Source organism: Monopterus albus, unplaced genomic scaffold (genome assembly GCF_001952655.1).
Source record: "Monopterus albus unplaced genomic scaffold, M_albus_1.0 scaffold37.1, whole genome shotgun sequence".
Lineage (NCBI taxonomy): Eukaryota > Metazoa > Chordata > Actinopteri > Synbranchiformes > Synbranchidae > Monopterus > Monopterus albus.
The window spans coordinates 200,697-221,660 of record NW_018127917.1 but is presented as its reverse complement, the minus strand read 5'-3'; the positions used below and the strand labels follow the sequence as shown (position 1 = coordinate 221,660).

At 41.4% G+C, this 20,964-nt stretch overlaps 1 protein-coding gene across 6 annotated transcripts in view; it reads right to left on the bottom strand.

Annotated features, from left to right (window-relative positions):
- LOC109959105 (transmembrane protein 132C) overlaps window positions 1–20,964 on the bottom strand; it is a 254,299-nt gene that overhangs the window by 216,297 nt on the left and 17,038 nt on the right. For 2 of the 6 annotated variants that reach the window (XM_020598220.1, XM_020598219.1), the window contains exon 3: window positions 16,293–16,379. The exons of 1 other annotated variant lie outside the window; for it this stretch is intronic. The gene's annotated coding sequence lies outside the window, so the exon portion shown is untranslated. Of the gene's footprint in view, window positions 1–16,292; window positions 17,158–20,964 lie in introns of those variants that run through there. 3 more of the 6 variants (XM_020598218.1, XM_020598221.1, XM_020598217.1) reach the window with 3 other exon arrangements.

The following is a 20,964-nucleotide window of genomic DNA, read 5'->3' as shown; positions in this document are numbered from 1 at the left end:
ATATGTATGTCAGCTTTACAATTATTAACAGGACAGAAGCATGAGCAGGAAGACCTTTAAAGTGGAGGGTTGTGGTTCAAACCCTGCCTGGCTGAGATCTCTGGCTGAATCTTTATCAGCTGTTACTACAGCTGATACTGAATTGCTGCTGAAGGGAAAAGGAGAAACATCTACCTTAAGTAGATCAGCAATCTGTGAGAGTATTATAATTAGAGCCATTTTCTGTCTGAAAACCAGGTGGTTATGCACTTCACACTTGTAGTTTTTAGACTTAAAATTCACTGCTATTTTGGGCAATGGATGAAATAAACTGTTTAGAGCAAAGCTGACCATATAAATATTAAAAAGATACAGAATTGTTTCATCAACAACAACTGAATGCTGTTAAGCTTCTGTATCAAAACAACATAAAGAAAAAAGCAAGAGCAGAGCCAGACAAAAGATGTAAAAGATGAAGAAAAGAGAAATGTATTATTCAACACTGTTGCTCAGTCTGGATGTCATGAAAATGCTATTAGAGGTTTTATAATATTTCATCTCATATATAATAAAACTCCCCAATTACATTCAGGTCACATAAGCACACTCTTTTCTGCTATGGTTTTACATTTGTAGGTAACTTACCTGCTGAAACTTTTATTTTCCATTAGGCTATAAATCACACAATTATTATTGTCTGAGCCCTCAGCAACTGTACCTTCATTTTATCAAATACAGGAATGTCCAAAGTGCAGAATACAGACAGAAAGAAAGGTAGAAAGAGGTGCACGAAGAGAGACAGACAGAGAGAGAGAGAGAGAGAGAGAGAGAGAGACAGTGGTGTCGCTATACTTACATATAAAGAGGACATAGTAGAGGGATGGAGAGGAGAAATGTAGAACAGTAGAGTGATATAGAGGTGGAGGTGGGAGTCCTTATCAGAAAAAAGCAGGCACCTTTATCTCCCTGCCCTCCAGACACACACGAAACATGACGACAGGTGACCACTGACAGCCCACACGAACACCCACATACAGATGCACAGCCACCTACACATCAAAAGGTACTAACGTTAGCAAAGTGCAATAACACATTGTCCTGTGAAAAGGCACAGCATCCACAAAACACACACAAACACACACACACAGAATATAGTGGCTCCATCCAACACAGTCCATGTGTCACAGTAACCTCCCCTTACCCAGCAACATGCACACACCCACAGGTGAATGACAGGCGCCATTTATACAGAGACAGGCATGCCCGCCTCTCTTCCAGCTGCCATGGCAATGAATGCCATTAGCATCCAATAAAATGTCAAGGGGGCATACCCAAGTAACTCATCACACACACACAGACACACACACACACAGATAGAAATGTCAGAGGCCCATGCCCAGTAATGTATCTGATGGAGAGAGAAGGCAAATGTCAGCTGTTCCTCAAAATGGCAGCCAGCAGCTGTGTGTGTATAGGACAGTAACTGTGGACTATAGATACTGCCAGACACACAGACAGCATCTGTTTGAGCTGGTGCATGTGTAGCTCCATATATTTACATCGATAAATCATCAGCATATTAAATTTGGCACCGAAATACCAGAGAGAGGTCGGTGGCCTCACTGCATAAAAATCATCTTTATTGCCTTATGGCACCAATTATTTTATTGTAACAGCGCTAAAGCTTTGACAAAAATTACTTTCAATCACTTTCAGCATATAAATCCTGTACTTTAAAGTTAGAAAAAATTAGTCTTATGCATGAGATAAATTTATATAGATGATTAATGAAGGAAACAATGAATTTTCTTAGAAGTGTTTTTGGTCAACGTGGCGTTCCCTGATGTTGATCATGCATGTCTCTGGAACTCTGCATGGAGGAAACATTGTTTTTCAAGAGATATTCATTTGTCATCTAAGGCTTTCGTTCTCAAACCATTCGATGAACCCTTGCACCCTGTATGGAAGCATTCATTCAAGTTTTATTTGTCACCAGAATGCACATTGTTATTGAATATAGTCCGTCTGCAGATGCATCACATTTAATTTCACAGTGTGTGGAAAGATTATACATACAAAAATAAAGCCCCAAAACTAACCATCATTACAGTGTCCTTTCACCTCCTGTGATTCATTTTCTTTAACACTTATACAATCTATTGCACAGTGAGTATACATGTGCAGTCTTACAAGATATTAACAAGTGGGGTTTTTTTTCCATCGTGTATTTTCTGCAGATGCATACCATCTAGATTCCAGACTATTTTTTGTGACATCAAACACCTAAAGAGGTTTCAATTATTCCTACAGACAGAGATTAAATGCAGCAGTAGTTCATCAGGCATGTGGGATATAAGAAGTCCAACAATTGCTTTGTCTGTGATCAATCATAGTCACTTTTTGAAAAGCGATCTTATGCACAATTTGAAAATAAATGATGTTGTTGATGGACCTGGAATCCAGAGAGGAGCTTCATTATAAACGAACTCCTCAAGAGTCCCCCAAAACTCTGCAGCCATCTGTCAACAGAGGGGGGAAAAGTTTTGTCTCATTCATCAGCCGGATGAGCGAACGGATAGCAAGATGAAAGTTGTGTGATCCCTGGCCAAGCCTTTCTCCATCCGCCCTCCAACCCCCTACATAGTAATCTCAGCAGCAGCCACTGGCAATGCCTGCCCAAGGTCACAGGGACAAAGTCAGGGGAAGAGAAGAGAGAGAGAGCCAGGGAATGTGTGTTTGTGTGTGCTGGTAGGACAGAGTGTAAGCATGTGTGTGCAATGGGAGGTGTGCTTGTGGAAGTATGTTTGTGTCGAGATAAGGTATAAAGGCCTGCGTTCACATGACGCTTTGTGTGCGTACGCATGTACAAAGCACAGGGGGGCATGGAATAACTTCCATAACTCCTGTAGCTCTCTGTGAGTGTGTGTGTTTGTCTGTGTGTGTGGAATAAAGATGGCTGCTGACTGTGCCACAACTCAGCAGGCTGGACAACATGACAGTAAATAATCACTTCTGAACTACTGCACTAATGAGCCAGACTCACACATACACATCCAGCAAATCACTCTTGCACACATACACAACTATTGCACTGTCTTACACATCATGTTGTTGGTATCACGGTCTTCAAAAGTAGTTTATCCTTTGACCTACTACAATGACTTGACTGGTTACACAAAACATGACATACGAGTATTAGATGACACACAGACACGTTCAACATACGTAGCTATGAAACTTTACTGCTCTCAAGCAGAAGGCACCACTTGTAGAGCAGTTTCTATATCCATAGCACACAACAGGGTGTGTGTTGGCTGTATTGACCAATCCATCAGGAACCGTGCTGGTGTGCTGAGGTTAAATCCATTAACCCCAGAGTCCATTGCCAGGACAATACACACTTCAGCCAAGAGGTGATCACATGCTTCACAGCACACCACAAGTCAACGCAAGACAGGAGAAGGAGTTTCTACTTACTACATGTTCCCTTACATTGAAAACTTCCAGTGCTACAGAGTGTCAAGCATCCCCCACTTTCTCCCTGACAAATCCCAGTCGTTTCAATGTAATCATTGAGGAAGCAGTGACACAGTACAATACTGCTTCAATAAAAAGTCCACAATACAATATTTTTCACAATACTAAAAAATGAAAAAAGAAGAAAAGATGCCCCTTACTAAATAATACATCTGCATTTTTGTATGAGTTCCCCTTTAAAGATGGACAAGGGGAGGCGACAGTGGTTCGGTGGGTAGAGCAGTCGCCTCCACCCAGAAGGGTGAAGGTTCAAATCTCGGTGCTGGCAGACCATGTGTTGAAGTGTCCTTGGGCAAGACACTGAAGCCCCCCCCATTGGTTAGAGCCATTGGTTGAGGTGGCGCCGCAGATGGCTGCCATCAGTTCTGTACCGGAAACAAATTCCTTGTGTGTAACATACTTGGCCAAAAAAAGGTGATTATCCTTAACTAAAAGTGTTTCTGCCTTCCTTCTTTATTAAAATACAAGTAGCCAAGCCAAGATCTAAGGATGCGCAAAATGAATTGTCATTGGCACTGAATGACTGAACTGTTTGTACAAAAAAACTTAAGGAAAAAAGTAGTCAGTAGCAGTCCTTTTATGAAATAAAATATTATTGCAACGCCCGGATCATGTAAACAAAACAACTCACACTCACAGTGGAACATCAGTGTTGTTAGTACGCTGAAGGCAGGTTTTACTTTCTCTGTTTGGTGGCTGAGCTGACCGGTGGTTGGGTTCTCAGCACTAGACCAGCTGAAGTGGGTATCCTCCGACCACCGTGGGCAGTAGTGAGCAAATTACTACTTGGTACACCAAAACGAGGAGAAAAAGATGCCCAAACACACTAGACAAAGCCACATAAGTGAGATTTGTACTTTACTGGAGGTGTTTTTTGAACATCGTGGTCAACTTTTTCCAAAAGACTTGATTTAGTCACTTCTTAGATGTTGGATGGACCCCAGTGCTACCAAATAAATTTCCTGTTCAACCAGTCAGCATTATCCATGAGGCACAAAATTACAAGAATGTAATCACAATTTAAAAGATGTACACAACTGCTCCATTGGGAAACTGGGCAAGCTATCATGCAGAAATGATTCCTTTGTAGAGGAATGCTTGCATTTACCTTAACTGATAATCACTTGAGATAAGCAGTCAGGTGGCTAAAATTAGTACACAACATGGACATTTCTTCTCTTATCCTAATTTCTGACCTCCATCCTTGCTTTAGGTTTCATCCACTGCTTTTCTAAATGGCTGCTCCCATCAGCTTTGTCGCTGCTGTTTACCTTTGTCTCCTCTCACCCCGCCTCAATCATCTCCTTTCACTCCGCTTTTCCTCCTCACTGCCTTTGGGTAAACAATTGTCCATGTAACATGAATGTCTCAGGTAAAGATATGCAGATTAACTCTAACTTGTTTGCATAACGAGGTCTTATTTGCCAGTCTAATTACGGTGGCATGCCAAGGCCGTCCCAGAGCTGCCCTCAGGGTTCATTAGTGGGGTTCGTTAAGAGGTTTGTTAACGGGCAGCCGAATGCTTCCTCACTCTTTAACAAACAGTGGAGCCTGAAAGTCCTGAGAAAATTCCCACTAAGCACACAGCAATGTTGGCTTAAGGAAGACACACACATACAGCTACAGATTTGTAGAGCAAACACATTACATACTCACACAAACACACAAAACACAAACACACAAAGTCCTTCCCTGCATGTTATTCACACACCTACATACACACAGATACTTGCTCAGTGCTCAAGGGACAACAAGGGACAAAGAAGCTGGTCAATGTGTCAAAGACATTTCCTTTACACACAACAAGCTTGTTCAAAGGAAAACCACACATGCACACACCTGAAGCAGGGCTTGGAGACACACAAACCCAGAAGGTCAACAACACCTTGAGTGAAGATAGGTGTCAGTGTGCTGAAGAAATGTACTGGAGGAAAATGTTCCCTGACCAAGGTTTCCAACATTCTCTTCTTAAATCAGAATGCAAGCAAAAAGTGAACATCAGTGAGCAAGACAAGTGTTTTTGTCCTCAATTGTTCCTTTTATATAAAGGCACATATAATATACCAGAAACACGAATTATGCCGTCTCCCTCACAAGCTGAAGTTATCTCATCTTGTTATGCCTGAAAATGCAGCAGTCTCCTTGAAATTTATTTGTGTACCCAATTTGCAAAAGCAAATAAATTCTGAAGAAAATACAATGCCGCCCAGGTGGCACACTGGTGCAGTGGTTAGCTCTGGGTTCTGGGTTCAAACCTGCCAGCTGACTGAGGCCTTTCTGTGCGGAGTTTGCATGTTCTCCCCTAGACCCAGCTTCTGGTTTTCACATAGAGATAATCTTCCGTTAACCTGGAAAACTGAGACTTGATAATCGTTTTAAACCCATACCACTGTTTCATAACACTCACTGGAATTCTGAATTATTTCCCCAACTCCTCATCAACTCTTCTAATGATGCAGAATCAAACATAATCCAGGCCAGTCCAAGAAAAATTATCTTGGTAGGTCTCAGGGATTGATGGCCAAAATCCTCACATGGTCTTCCTTTCACAGACAGAGTGCAGCTGAGTTCAGCATGTTAAACATTATGTAGATGGAGCAGTGAAGCCGCTGGGAGCTTTGTAAATAGCGTAAATCTCCACTGTAATGCTGGCCTACAAGCTAAGAGCAACACAGAATGAAATGTTAACTCTCTCGCTGCTCCAAACCTTGCATTCATTTTCCTTCATGCAATACCTGGCCCTCCAATTCTTTTGTTTTCCAGTTCTGTTCATCTTCTTCTCTCCTTTTCCTCCATTCCATTGTTTCCTTCTCATGGCCTGTACTTTGTTCATTGCTTCTTCTTCCCCGCTTCATTCTCTCTTTTTCTGCTCTCCCTCTCATCTCTTTCCAATCTTCCCCTCTTCTCTCCACTGCCCAAAGTCTCATTTCACACTGTTACTTTTTCATCCCATTTTCATCACTTTCTTTCACTCCCTCCATTTCTTCATCCCATTTTTTTCCACAGTGCACAGATCGTGGCCTGGTCTGGCTTTTTAATGTCTCCCTCTGCTACACTCTATTCCTAACTGCTTCCTTTCTCGCCCTCTCTCACTCTCAGGCTGTAGCTAATGCCGTCACATGTTTGGTAGCTGCCCTGAACCAAAGATTCAAAGCCTGCGTCCCCAGGACTACACACAAACAAACACAAGTAGGTAATGAATGTCTTTTGCATCTTCCAGACACATGCTTCTTATTTTGCTTCAGCAAAACTAAATCTAAAACAATTCCTACATTTAACATATAAATAAATATAATTTTCTATTTTTATTACAATAAGTACAGTTGTTATGCTGAGGGGCATAATTTCTGCTTTTTAAACACTTCCGCACTTTGGGATGCTGTACACTTTCTAAGCCCTTTTTCATTTTTAGCCTATTTTATTCAGTGTTGTGTGCAGTTTTGAGATGATGAAATTTAGCAATTACAGGGTTTAGCATAACTCTCAGACAGGTATATGCAAGAACAATTGCAGCATCCTGACAGGAACAGTCAACAGAAGCTCAAATGTGTATTCACAGTCACACGTCCATCAAATCTGAAACACTAAAGACAGGGAGCTTGTTGTTGAACAAAGAGATGTTACTTTTTCCCATCTCAGCTTTGACCGTCTGTGATATAGTACCCAGATTAGATATGATAAACAATACCTTCTCTTGTTGTGAACAACCTTTCATTTTCTTCCATTATTCAATGACCAACTGACTTCACCGTGCTGTTTAGCTTACTGTATAAACACTAATGTATCAAATTTTCACAAGAAAATACACCTGTCTCTGATATTTAAGTACTAGAGGGTTAGTCTTGGGAAGACTAAGGAAAAAGAGTACAAAGTACATTGAGCAACCACAGTCTGCCACAGCTGTTATAGGACTGTTCTGGTGACTGTATAGGCAATGGTTTAAGACTGGTCCTAAGTCCTCTGGTCTCTGGTATTCTGGGTAATAATTACAGAGGTAATGGTTCTTTTTGTGTAATTTATTTCCCCCTTTGTCATATGGGAAACTGAACCCCTCGTACAAAAGGTGACTTTTTATATTATACATAGCATCAGTTATGTAAACAAACTTAAACTGGAAACAAACACACTGATTTCTTCAGTTGTGAAAGTCAAAACAAATGAACACAACTGGGGGAATCGTGGCTGTGTAGTTAAGACTCATGCCTTTTAGTTCCTTTCCTTTCTTGATGTTCTCCTTGTCTCTCATCTCCTATCACCAAACCTCAAAAATATTGAGTAAAAGGGCAACTATGATAAGAAACACAAGGCAAACCTAAAACAAAAACGGACATTTATCAGAAAGTATTTACTCATTAAGGTTGAAATGTGCCTCTTTTTTCCTTTACACTTTCTAAATCAGTCAAGTGCCACGTAGGGCACAGGGCTGCAAAGGCAGGTCTCCTTCACAGTGAATGACAGCTGTGACTGGTCGGGCTTTTTGGATCCATATGTGTAAATGCACCCTTCATCTGGACCCTTTTATGCACAGAACTGCAGACACCCTTGATCTCTGTCAAATTCACTCATACTTGGTTTCTGTAAATGGTCTCATGCACATAAACATACAGGTTAAGATGAGGCCTTCTGGTCCTTCTGTCTTTCAAGGACAACAGTAATTGATTTCTGTGCCATCACCAACACTCCTGTATGCTCTTACTGTTTATTTATTTATTTATGCACCCACATGTGATTTCAGGTTTGAATCAATTTGGATTAGATGAAAGTTTTCAGTTTCATTAGCTTGATCAAATGGAGCACTGTTAACAGGCAGCGGTAATAGAAAATCATTTAGGCCGAGCAGCTCCCACACTCTCAAAGTGGTGAAGAGCTGCTCAATGAGGGTGAGATAGAGATGGGGAGCTAGAGAGGGAGGGAAGAAGGGAAGGGGAGAAATGAGAGAAAAGGAGAGTGACAGCTGGAAAAATATTGATGAGCATCAGAGAAACAAAAAAAAAGAGGGACAATGTGAAAAAAGGGTGAGAGAAAAGGGCCCAGAAAGGCACGAGGGATGACAAGGAGAAAATTTAGAGAAAGGAAACTAAAGATAGGGAGATGAAGTCTGAGACATGAAGGCAGGAGATCAAGTGATGGAGTATGAAAGATAAGAAGTAAAAAATAGACAGAAACTGCACTTTAAGCAAGAAAATGAAAAAGAAGAATGTGCCAAAGGTGAGGGAAAAGGAAGATAGGTGGAAAAAATGGCAGAAAGAAGCCAAAAGATTAAGAGTAAGATTTGATTGATGACCATATGGGAATGATAAAACAAGAAAGTGTCACCATAAAGCCTGAGAAGAAACAGAAGCAGAAGGAAGAGGACAGAGAACTTTGTCTCTTCCCTCTATGTTTCTGCTGGGCCATTAAACGTTTGTTAGTGCTCATCAGACATTTATCAGAAAACAAAAATGATGTTATGATGAAAGAACTAAATAAATATCAACAAGCTCAGCTGCAGCAGACTGCTAGCTACGTGGACATGGTACCACCTCGATGGAAAACAAAAACAAATGGCAAATGAGACAGAGATGCTAAGAAAGAGGGATGGTTTAACTGAATGTGGATAGAAAGACTAGTGTCAGGGTTATAAATTATGTTCCGATCACAAAAAAACTTTTTTACAATATGATTATTACACTTCACAATATATACTATTTGTATATTTCAGTACAATTCCTGAAAAAATACACTAAGAAATAGTTTATGAAGGGATTTGTCAAATCCTGCATGTTATATATTTTAAGAAAATCAAGATGTTTTATCCAAAAATCATGAAGCAGTTTAGTTCATTGACTTCCAATATTGTTCATACTCCCAGAGATATGACACCACACTATAAAACAGTATGATAAAATGTTTGATGGTGCATAATTCATATGGTCTATATGTGTGTACTGTCATAACACCCAACCCTACATGAGAGCAAGATGTAGTGAGACGCATCAGGTGAAAATGGACAATCTCACCTTTAGTAGATTAGTCTTTAAAATCTTTGAGTCTAAAACACATTACTGTACATCATATTGATAAACTGCATTCAATAACAACACAATGAGAAGCATGGACGCTAATGTTGATTGTTCGGCTTCTCATACTCATTGTGTCATGATGATAATGATAAGCCTTTCAGTAACTCTCACAAACACCAACACATTCCTATGCGCACAGTGTGCGGCTAATCAGCCAAGTGGAGCTAATGTAGGGACAAATGTGTCGCTGATTAGTTCAACCTTAAAACCCTACACATAACTTTTAGACCTACAACAGCAGACACACACACAGACACAAGCATGAACACACAAAATTAGTCTGGCTATTCATGTTAATCTGAGGAAAATGACTTGCTCATTAGCAAAACCCTTAAACCTCTCGACGGGCCTTTGAAAACCAGCGGTATCATGGTCACTGAGCAAATGCAGGCTTACATACACAGGCTCATGCAGAAGAAGCTGGACTATTCACAAACATTCAGACTAATCAGCGGACTTTCAGCAACTGCCTGTAGATTCTATTAATAGCAGGACATGTAAATGGCTGAGAAGAATAAACAAATGGAAAGCAGAGTCCAGTGATATCCAGTGGGTGGCTGTGATGGAAGGCTTTTCACTCAACCTCCGAGTGTGGCCATTTGACACATCACACAACCAACCTCATTTCAAACCCAATGCACTCTAAATCAGAAGTGACTCTAAACTCAGAATGATACTTACCAAGACATCAAAACACAAAAACACTTGAATTCCCTGTCCCAAATAAACAAGTTGTCTTCAATCAGGTTTAAAGTCTCCTCTAGACAACAAAGAGTTTGTGATTTAAAAATGAGTTTTGGGGAAACAACAGCTCTGGCCTTCACCTCTCTGACTGACTAACAACTTTATTTCTTCATATTTGCCAACTCAACATATGGACATCTACTACTGACTCCTAACTATACTCAAGGTCCAAAAGACCTATAATACTACTAATGACAGAAAGGCAGAGCTGAATATACCAGTTTTATTTACAACAGACACTCAACAAACAAAATGGCTGACACAGACAAAAATAACAAGATGAAAGAAAAAATGTTTTCAGCTACTACTTAACTTATGAGTCATCTTATGAAATGGCTCAAACTTGCCAAATTCCCTTAAAAATGTGGGTATTGTCAACTTCATTATTGCACTTTGTGCCTCCTTAATAACACCTTCTTGTGTTCCGTCTGTCATTAGTATGTCAGAGAGAGTTAATTTGTGTCTTTGTGTGTGTTCGTCAGTATAAATATGTCCAAGCCTTGCAGCATCAGTATCCTTCTAGATAAGAATTACTGTTATAGATGGAAGGGACATGGATGATGCATCCACTCTGACAGGGAGAGAAAATCTCTCTCTCTCTCTCTCATCAGTCTCTCCGTGTCCTCCTCTGTGTGTTGACAAGATGAGATGGTCTCCTTATGATGATGACAGCCAATTCTTGTCCTTATCATCTAGCTCCTTGAAGCTGTAGACGTGTGCCTGCGTGTGTATACATGAGTGTTTTTGTGTGTCTGTGTACATACTTTATCAAACAAGTAGCATGGGAAAGCCGTTCTTCCTGTGAAGGAAGAACTGGGAGGTTTTCAAGTGAGATACAGGAGTGAAAATGAAAGAAAAGAGCAAAGCAAACTATATCATGTACCCACACATATTAAGCTGTTCTTTTTCAGGCTAATAAACTTGGGAATTCACATGAAAAGCAAGGTGTGAACGGTGCATAAGCATTACTGAAGGGCTCGATCCCTGCAATTCACTCTAACCTCTGTTGAGCATCTGTCAGCAGACCAGCTGTCCGTCAGCAGGACAGCGGCTGGACAACCTGTCTACACCTGGCTGACCGACAGCAGGACGTACAGGACAAAAATAGTTATCATGTAGACATCAGGATTAAATCAACAATGTATTTATGTGTATAAAATCATTTCACTGATTGCAGCCCATGAATCAAATCAAGTCACATCCTGGCATATTCTTATGTATCAGCAAACAGTGTACTGGCTAAGAGTACCAATACGAGATCACAGTGATGAAACCTGTGATTTACACACCTCTTCAGGAGAACCTTGACAACAGTTTTTAAAAGTGGGGAGAGTGTATCTCCTCTGCTTTCCCAAACAGCTGACCTTGCTGTCATACTGCAATATCCAGAACATACAAAGATATACAAAAATCAATACTGGAAAAGAGGTTTTTTTTTAAAATTAATTCATGACTGGGGAAAAAGGAAGAGTGTTTTATGTCCACTTCTTCCAGTCCACCTACTTTTGGTTTTCAGTGTGTGTGTGTGACCTTCTACACTGCATCTCTCTCTCTGGTCTGCCTTCTCACTTCACTATGACAAAAAGGCCATGTGAGTGTGTGCATGTGTGACACGAAGGCAGAAATGAAAAGGCATATTGAAGGGGTATAATTTTCTAACATCATGGTGTTTAGCCATCTCTCTCTCACTCACACACACACACACACACATTTTCCTCACATTCCTTCTCACACCTGTGCGTGTGTGTGTCAGTGATTTTATGTCAGTAATTATTAATGCTCTGAGTAATGGTGCATAGCGCTGACATTCTGCTACAGAATAACAGTGTGGTGCAAAGTGCGCTACAGCACACAGACCAGTACACACACATTTGTACAGCTATGATAGTGAGGACACTCGGTGACAATGCATTCCCTTGACCTTTACCTTAACCACCACAACTAAATGCCTAACCCTCAGCTCTTAGCCTAACACCTAACCCAAACCTGTTTGCAACCTTAACCCTAGAACCAAGTTTTAACCCTTAAACAGCCCCTTGACAGTGTGTGAGAAAGTGAGGACTGGACAGTCTAAAGCAAACCGGTCCACAGAGTGAATAATGCACATGCAACATACACAGGTTGTACAGTGCAGGGCTTTTTGTTTCCTGGCTTTCACACAAACAGTACAACATCTACTCCAGCAATGGAAGTTGAGAAGGCGATATTTGTTGTCATTTGTCAAAGTCAACGTGCACAAAAACAGAAACACCCACCTTAACACACAAAAAAGCATTAAAACAAAAAAAAAAAACACAATCTCAACAAACCTGAAGGCATTCAAGTGAGCCACTAAATACTGAGGTCACCTGTTTAGACTGACACTTGTGTTTGTGCTCCGATTTGGAACATTGGTGAGACTGTTGAATGGCAAATATTAAGTGACACCAGCTAGCCAATCATAAACAGGTATTTTATCTGGACACGTTTAAAGAGTACAGCTCAGGGCTGATAATAGATACTGACGTTTGAGAGCCTGAAAAGGTTCATCTTATAGTTGTACTGTGCTCATTTGTTTAACATAGGGACCCTTGTTGGACCCAATACCAATAAGGTGTCATAGTAGTGAGTCCTACAACCCAGACCTGACTTAGCATTTGTGTACTTCCAACTCCCTCGCCCTGAAGTCTATGGGGATTTTGAATGGGTTTTTGGTTATATATCTGAAATAAGGTCTGTGGTTAACACAAGGCCAATACATTATCACATTTTGACATAAAATATGTTAGAAAATACTGATGACATAATGAATAATGATATTTTATGCTTTTATGTCTCTTTAAAAAGGCTAACAAGTGGCTAAATGAGACTACAGAGGCTATCTGGGATTTTGCACGCCATCATTGTCATTATTTGCACACTTCCAAACTTCTCTAACTAACTGACACTGCCATGGTCACTAGTTAGATCAGGAAATGAGTTCGTAGAGGAGGTAACTGCTGAAAATCTGATTACAAGTTGGAAGCCATGGTGGTGACGTTAAAGTCACGGGACCCTGATGTAGTTCTTTTATAGCCTAATAATAGCTTTTTACTTCTGGCGATCGTATCTGGGCTTGCTGAACAAAACGTGTAAATGTTATAAACCTTTGTTGGCTCTGCTGAGATAACTCTCCTCAGAGACTCTTCAGCCTCTGAACCTTCAAACTAGTTGCTTGGCTGTGAGCAGGCATCTCTCTGACATTCAGCTTATGAACCCCACAATGACAACCTACAGACGACCTGGATGATGAAATAACAGAGTGATGTAATTACAATGAAATGGAGTGACATAAAAATAGAAACACCACTCAGGGAATAATGAGACAATAACACAAACAGGGACGATTGAGGAGATAAAAGGCCAATAAATAACTCTCTGATTAGATGCTCAATGACATGCAGTGCTTATAAATGCCAAAAACCATACACCAACCAAAAACCATGCAAACCATTTTTTAAAAGTTGGACATTTTCTGTGGCAGAAGTCAGATATGTGGGTGGAAAATTCTGAGGTATTACAGATGGCTACAGACAGAAGCATACACACAAACAGCGGTGACTAAAGGCCTATGTGACTAATCAAATGCATGCACCTATTATAAATGCAAACATACACAAGCACAAGCAATGTGTGAATAAGAAAAACGCTGAAACATTTGCACTAAGGAAGATTTGCACACTGAATCTGGCAATACACACAGAGACAGAGACAAAAACAGAAGGCGAGAGACCCACATAGATAAGGAGAGAAAGAAAAGGCAAGGTTGGTGTTTTGCTTTTTTAAACAGCCTTGGGTGGTCATTACACCAGGAGAGCCAGCACTCTCCAATAAAAATCGTTTCACCACAGCCAAGTTGGAATAAACCTTTCCCTGTTAGTGTGTGTGTGTGTGTATGTGTGTACATGTCCTTCTCTGGTTATGTGGACAAATTTTGGTTTGCATTGTGAAGACACTTTGGCACTGTGTGGACATTTTAGCTAGTCCTCAGAACTTCAATGGGCTGTTTACATAATGACACTTGCTTTAAGGGTTAAGGAGCTAGGGAATGTGTTATGTCAATGAGTGTGGTTGCAAAGATAGAAAGACAATGTAAGAGAGAAAAAGCAGAGGCCCAGAAAAAGCAATAAAAGAGATACTACTGACCAACCTAACCACCAGTGGAGATTTTCAACAGCAATCAGAAATGTACTGTCAGGCAAAGATGTACAGAGAGACCCTGGACAAAAAGGAACCTTTCTGTTTTTTCTATTTCATCCCATAAGAACAGAAGAGAAACGAAGAGAAGGTGGCAGGAGGGGAGGAAGCAAAGAGCTGTTTGGTTGATTTCATTTTTTTTTTTTTTTTTGGTTACTCAGCCGTTTTGCCGGGCACAGCTGTTTTCCGCCGCGTCGCCCCTGCTCGGCCTTTCCTCTCCGGCCTCCTGTCGGTGTGCCGTGCGCTGTGACCACGGCGACCACCGCGCTCCGGAGCGCACAACGCAGCGATTGTTAAGTGGCCAGTGGGCCGTGAGTGATCGGAGCTGATTAAAATACACACACAAACGCGCACGCAGACACAGAAGGCACTCAGGGAAATGTGATACTAATGCTGAACGACTGCCATTTGTGTGGACAACGGAGGCGCACAAACGCGCACTCGGAGGGCTTCAAACCCAAAATATCTGTCAGCCTTCTTTATTTTGCGCTTCTAATTTTTTTGTTTGTTTTGTAAATCAGTGGTAGTGTTACCCGACCCGAATTCAGAGCATCTCAACTCTGTTTTAGTCTTGAGCAAGACGGCGAATCACTATCTGCGCACTCTGTTAATCTGAATTTCTTAAAATCTTGGCTTCAAATGAGCTTGTAAAACCGACTAAATTGTGTTTTGATAAGTCACGCACCCCAAGTCAGACACATACAAAAGCCGTTTAAAGAGTTCTGTAATAGAGTCAGTGCTTCTCCTAAAGGGCATATATGAGAGATACGGATCTCCTTCTTCTCTCTGTTCTCTACAATGCGTGCAAGTTTGAAACGAAGAAAGATTGTTATCATAATTTCACCTCAATTACTTAACAAAGGAAGAACAGTCTGGCGCTGGTCATTCTCTCGGTTCCCTGTGCCCATGAGTACATTTTACGAGAGGCGAGGGGACAACTGATTGGATTTCTATCTGCGATTTAAAGGACCTCATAACATTTTTAAAGGTCCTTCAAGTCACCTCTTACAGGGGGTAGCCTACCGGACTCCGGGAGCGCTCAACCAGTCTCCCTTTTCCTTTTCAGTTTCAAAAACAAGATTAGAATTGAGAAGTAACACCCTATAATTCCCTTCGTCCTCTCTAAAAACTAAAGCGAGTGGGTCAGCCTCCGACTTTCGCGTGTCTCAGAGAGCACCTCTTATTAAGCAGCTGTCATTTGAGCTTCAGCTCGGTTAGTTACTTATTATTCCACACACACCCACAGATACAACGGGGTGTCAAGGTGAATATGGGCTAATCAATTGTCAACTGCTAATACAAAAAAATAACACACTTCATTTCAATTTCCAGAGTTGTGTTAAAATGTTGTCACATGCCATCCAGCCTGTGCTCCATATGGCACCGAAATCTCAAACTTCATGCAACTTACTGCAGTTTGACACGTTTCAGTGATGCATTGCCTACCAACACACTGTTGATGGACAGATATAACCCGACTTTTGCAGACAAAATTTTGACATCACTCCTCTCCATATAACTTAGGGAAAATGCGCCAGCAGTCAATCATAACGCAATGATTTTCCGAAATCCAACAGTGCATGTGGGGCAAGAAGTTGACCATTTTCCTTTAACAGACCCATTATAAAAGATGGTAAAACAAAACAGAAAACGCACACACACACGAGGAATGAGTACGACATGCCAGCCCAAAACAACAAAACCACATCGTCTTAAAACTGGCAACAAGTCTTCGACGGTATTTCCATCACTTACCTTTCCACAGGAAAAGAAGGAGCACCGTCCTTCAGAGGCGACATCCCACCGGCGCGCCTCCCCTTCTCCAGATCGTCTCCATCCCTCCTATTGGTAAAAAATGGAAAAGGGGGAATAAAGAAAGAAGCCACGGGACTGTTCACAAATTGAACCAAAGCGGACCTCTCAACTTTTAGCTCGTCTCTTCCCTCAGACCGATCACTACCGCGACGGTGCCATCAATAATCTCATTTTGGCAAAACGGCGCTCCCACTGTGCTTGACTTAAGACAGCGCGCAAATGACGTTTTGAGTAAACTATAAATCCTTCTACAGTCAGTAATAAAGGAGAAATCCCCAATTAGCAATTACGGCACAGAGTTCTTCTTTAATCCATCTCTCAAAAAAAGTGCGATGTCTCTTCTTCAAGACAGAACCGAGGAATGAACCCGTCTTCACCGAGAGGAGCTTTTTCCGCCGGTGTGCTCCTCTGCTTTATTCATCCAAATGGGACGACTAAAGCCTCACTGTCTCTCCTTCTATCACACTTTTCTTTCTTCCAAAGTTTAAACAGACCAGCAGAGTGGAGCAAGAACTCCCAACTGAATTTTAAAAAGTCCACTTCCTAGGCAGGTTTGAAACAAAGAAGGAAAACTCGGTGGTTTAACGCCAATATGTTAAATAAAATCCAAATTCCCTTCGCCCGGCAGTAACTCCGTCCGTTCTCCTTCCTCCCTTAGTCTGTCCTGTCGGATCTTTCCCTCTTGCTGTGCGTGTTATATCTGTGTGCGTCTGGGCTCAACTTGAGAAGCTGTATAGACTCGTCCGCGGGATGGAGAAAGTAGAGAACCGAGGAGGAGGTCTGGCGCTTCCACCAGCCGGCAGAGGAGGAGGAGGAGGAAGAAGGAGGAGGGCCAGCAGAGGCTGTGGGGCTGGGAAGGGTGGTGGGATTGGGCGGGGCTTGGGGATTTGAGTGGCAGTTTAGCAGCCAATGAAGGCTATAGGAATTTATTTAAGCTTTTTCCAATTCTTTCATAATTTCAGATTTCCTTATATGGTTTGTTTATTAGTATTATTACTTTTATGTATTCATTTTAGAAGGTGACATACACATCCACACCACAACTACAGCTACTGTTAACATATATGCAGGAATGAAAAACCAAAATAAATTAAAACATTGCCATTAAAATCCAATGACTGTAAAACTAAGGCCTACGAACCAAACTATCAGAGGTTAAAGGGATGTTTGTGTTCAGCCCGATGTTTTTACTAAAACTTTAAAATATGAACAACTTTAGAATAAGAGCAAGTGCCATCAGAAGAGGCCTATTTATCTGGATGGATTGTGTGTGTGTGTGCGTGCGTGTGTGTGTGTTTCCGTCGCTTGCGTGCGCGTGCGCGTTCACGTGCTGTTTATCCTTTCAAAGCCTCTCTCTGCATTATTCATTAAAAGACACACGCTACACCTGTTCTCTCTGTAATCGATAGATGTCAACTTCACATGAACGCTCATGTATTGGCTCTAGAGCGCGCGTACACGTACACAGCCACGTCCGCCTCCAGTGTGACAGCTTGTACAACTGATACACCAGGCACCTTGTAATAAAACTCATTCACTTTCTATTAATGAGGCCCGTGTGTGTGTGTGTGTGTGTGTGTGTGTGTGCGCGCGCGCGTGTATATATGTCTTTGCAGCGTAGGTGGGGGGGGGTGTGACTTGAGGAAACCATGAGAGAGAGAACCTTAAGGTCTTCTTTGAGTCCGCAACGATATTTCATAAGGCAGCGTGCCTGGTTCCCTTTGTAAGCTAAATGTGTAAACGCTAAAGAGATGACATTGTGACTTATTGAATTGCAAATCAGTCCGTCGGCGGAGGGATGGGAGGATTTCCGGAGACGGTGAGCCTTGCTGCCTCTCCGCCTGTCTGCCTGCCTGTCTGTCGGACTCCACGGCCTCTACAGGAGGCTAAGAAGGAGCGACAGCCCCCCCTAGTGTCACATTTAAAGGAGAGACACTATGTGGTGGCAGAAGAAGACAATACATTTGTCCTTCATCTGCGAGCGGCTGCCACTGAGGAAGCCCGCTACTTCGGTGCATTTATCTCTGGTGAGTCCCACAATGCTCTTCAGTCACTTCTCTGTTCTTTGCGCTGTGAGTCCACCCTGAGAACTTGACTGAGCCTGCATGCTCCTTTCCCACTTGGCCTGTTTTGTTGCTGACTCACTTTCACCAAACACATTTTTTTGACCTCCCAGTCACAAACCGACTACTTCTGTAACATCTAGGGAAGTGCCATTCGTCCAGGTTATGGCGCACAACCAAATCAGTGGATTTAAAAATATTATTCTAATCTCCCCTCAGTGACTTTTCTGTCAGCCAACCACAGTGTCCCCTGTGACTTAAAGCTTGCAGAATCTCTTTTTTAAACTGAGCTATCCCTCCTGGGGCCACAGCTGAAGGAAGGCATTAGTTCAGCAAGCATACAGTAAAAAGTAATATTTGCACAGATACAGTGTCTGTATGCCAGTGAGCCCCCACTGGCTGTTCGGAGGAAATTTTGACAGAAAAAAAAACCAGAATTGTAGATAATTCCCCATATGTCTAGGGGCAAAACAGACTACATTTCTGCACTTTTTTTCAAATAAAACCTGTAACAGATGTTTTACTTTATGATCAATGAAGAATAACATGTTCTCTCAAACCCTGTGTCATATATGTTTAGCTGCTACGCTTATTCAATGCCATTCTGACCACAAACCACGGACTTTCTTTGCTTTTGCACTTCAGTCAGGATGAGTCCTATGCAGCTCAATTCCTCAATTACAGAGGTCCCACATTTTATGGCATGTGTGCTGTGGATTTATGCTGGACTTTGTCTCCATTCCCAAAAGGAATTATTTAGAAGTGTTGCTCTAATTTTAAAGATTGTTTAAAAGCTGGCTGACAATGTCAGGCTTGAAAATGTGAGGGAAAAATGAAACAAAAATAATACGAGAGACTTTTTTTTAAATCTTAAAATGAGGACAGGCCACTGCATTGGTGTAGACAGCAGCCTCCAGAGGCTAACCTGAATAGCTCATGGATTTACAATGCATCAACCTAAAGGAGAGCTGAAGGAAGTCGTGCCGAGTAGAATGTATTCTGTCAATATATGCACTTGTATGTCAAATTCAGAGATACTGAAGAATTAGTGACACACTTCCTTGCAGGTAAGTTAAACATGAGGGACATATTTATAACTTAAATGCAATCTTTTTATTTATTTTTTATAAACTGCATGTTGCTTTCCTCAGGAGGTACTAAATCAGATTCATGTGGTTAAAAAAAAAAAAACTTTCCCATGGCTGCAAACTGACTGCGAAGAGTTTAGGCAGCAGGTCTGACTATGGAAGGTTCAGGATCAGGGGCAAAAAAGACAAACAACAAAAAAAAAAACATATTCCTTTTAAACACGCTGAGCTTGAGTCAGAGTTACACATCAACTACTTGCAACCGCTCTCAAATCACTGTCCTTCAGTGATCACTGCACACATCTCGGCTCCTCTCCCCACTGGCCTCTCAGGGGTGAGATGACCCCTGCAATGCAGTCACTCCACATCTTGTCACACACTGAAAACTCATCTTTGAAAAGCTACTTGATATCACATCCTTCTGTCAGTATGTTCTGCCACACATATACTATATATATAGATAGAGAGAGAGAGAGAGAGAGAGAGAGAGAGAGAGAGAGAATATATTTATTTCACCCCAATGTTCATCTTACAGTAGAAGCACACTCCTAACAGTAAGAGTCACATGGCACCTACAGTATATCATCCCTGTAGGGGATCAGCCAGTTATCAGCTGAAGTTTAAACATCTTGGATATTTAAGAAAATAAAAATGTTCATTTCGACAACAAAGGGGTCACATCCAGCTGTGTTATGAGCATTACTTTGTGGGGCTCCTGAGACAGAAAGACTAAGAACCATTACTCTATCAATGGCAAACACCCCAAGCTTGTTACAACTGCCTGCCTCCTTTGAGAAAAGTTAAAAAAGAGCATCTGTGCTCGTCTTAAACAAACCTCCACATTCATAGTTTCTTACATTCACATGTGGGAGCTGCCAGGTCTGTATGACCACTGCCTCCTCTGGACAAGTTAGGATTGTGTGGAGGCAGCGGCTCTACCAAGGGGCCCAGGCTTAGTCGAACATATTCTTACTCATATGATATATCAGCAGGTCTGCTAAGTGTAGTGTGAAAGGTCGACCCCAGTGAGTATCACATTTTCAATTTCATGGTACTGTTTAACAAAGGGCATGTCCACAGATGTTTCCCAGCTGTGCTGTGGAAATTTAAACTCTAATTGTACAACTAAACCCATTTAAAATGTCTCAGTGACCACATATTTGAATGATCTCACTGGCCAGCAGCATTTATTTAAATTATTTAGAAGGTTTTTTTTATTAATATAGCCAAATTAGTCACACTCTTATGATTGCCGATGGCTTAAGGTCCCAGCACGTAATAGTTACCTTGAGAGAATGTTTGCAGAATATTATGAAAGGTCAGCTGAGCAAGTTCACTCATTCTAAACAAGAGATGCATATGCGATCCAAATAGAATGTTAAATTCAGTCAAAGCTTAATTGGTCCTAATTTTAACATTAAACCTTTGTTATGTGCACAGAGTGTTTCTTGTATGTTTTTA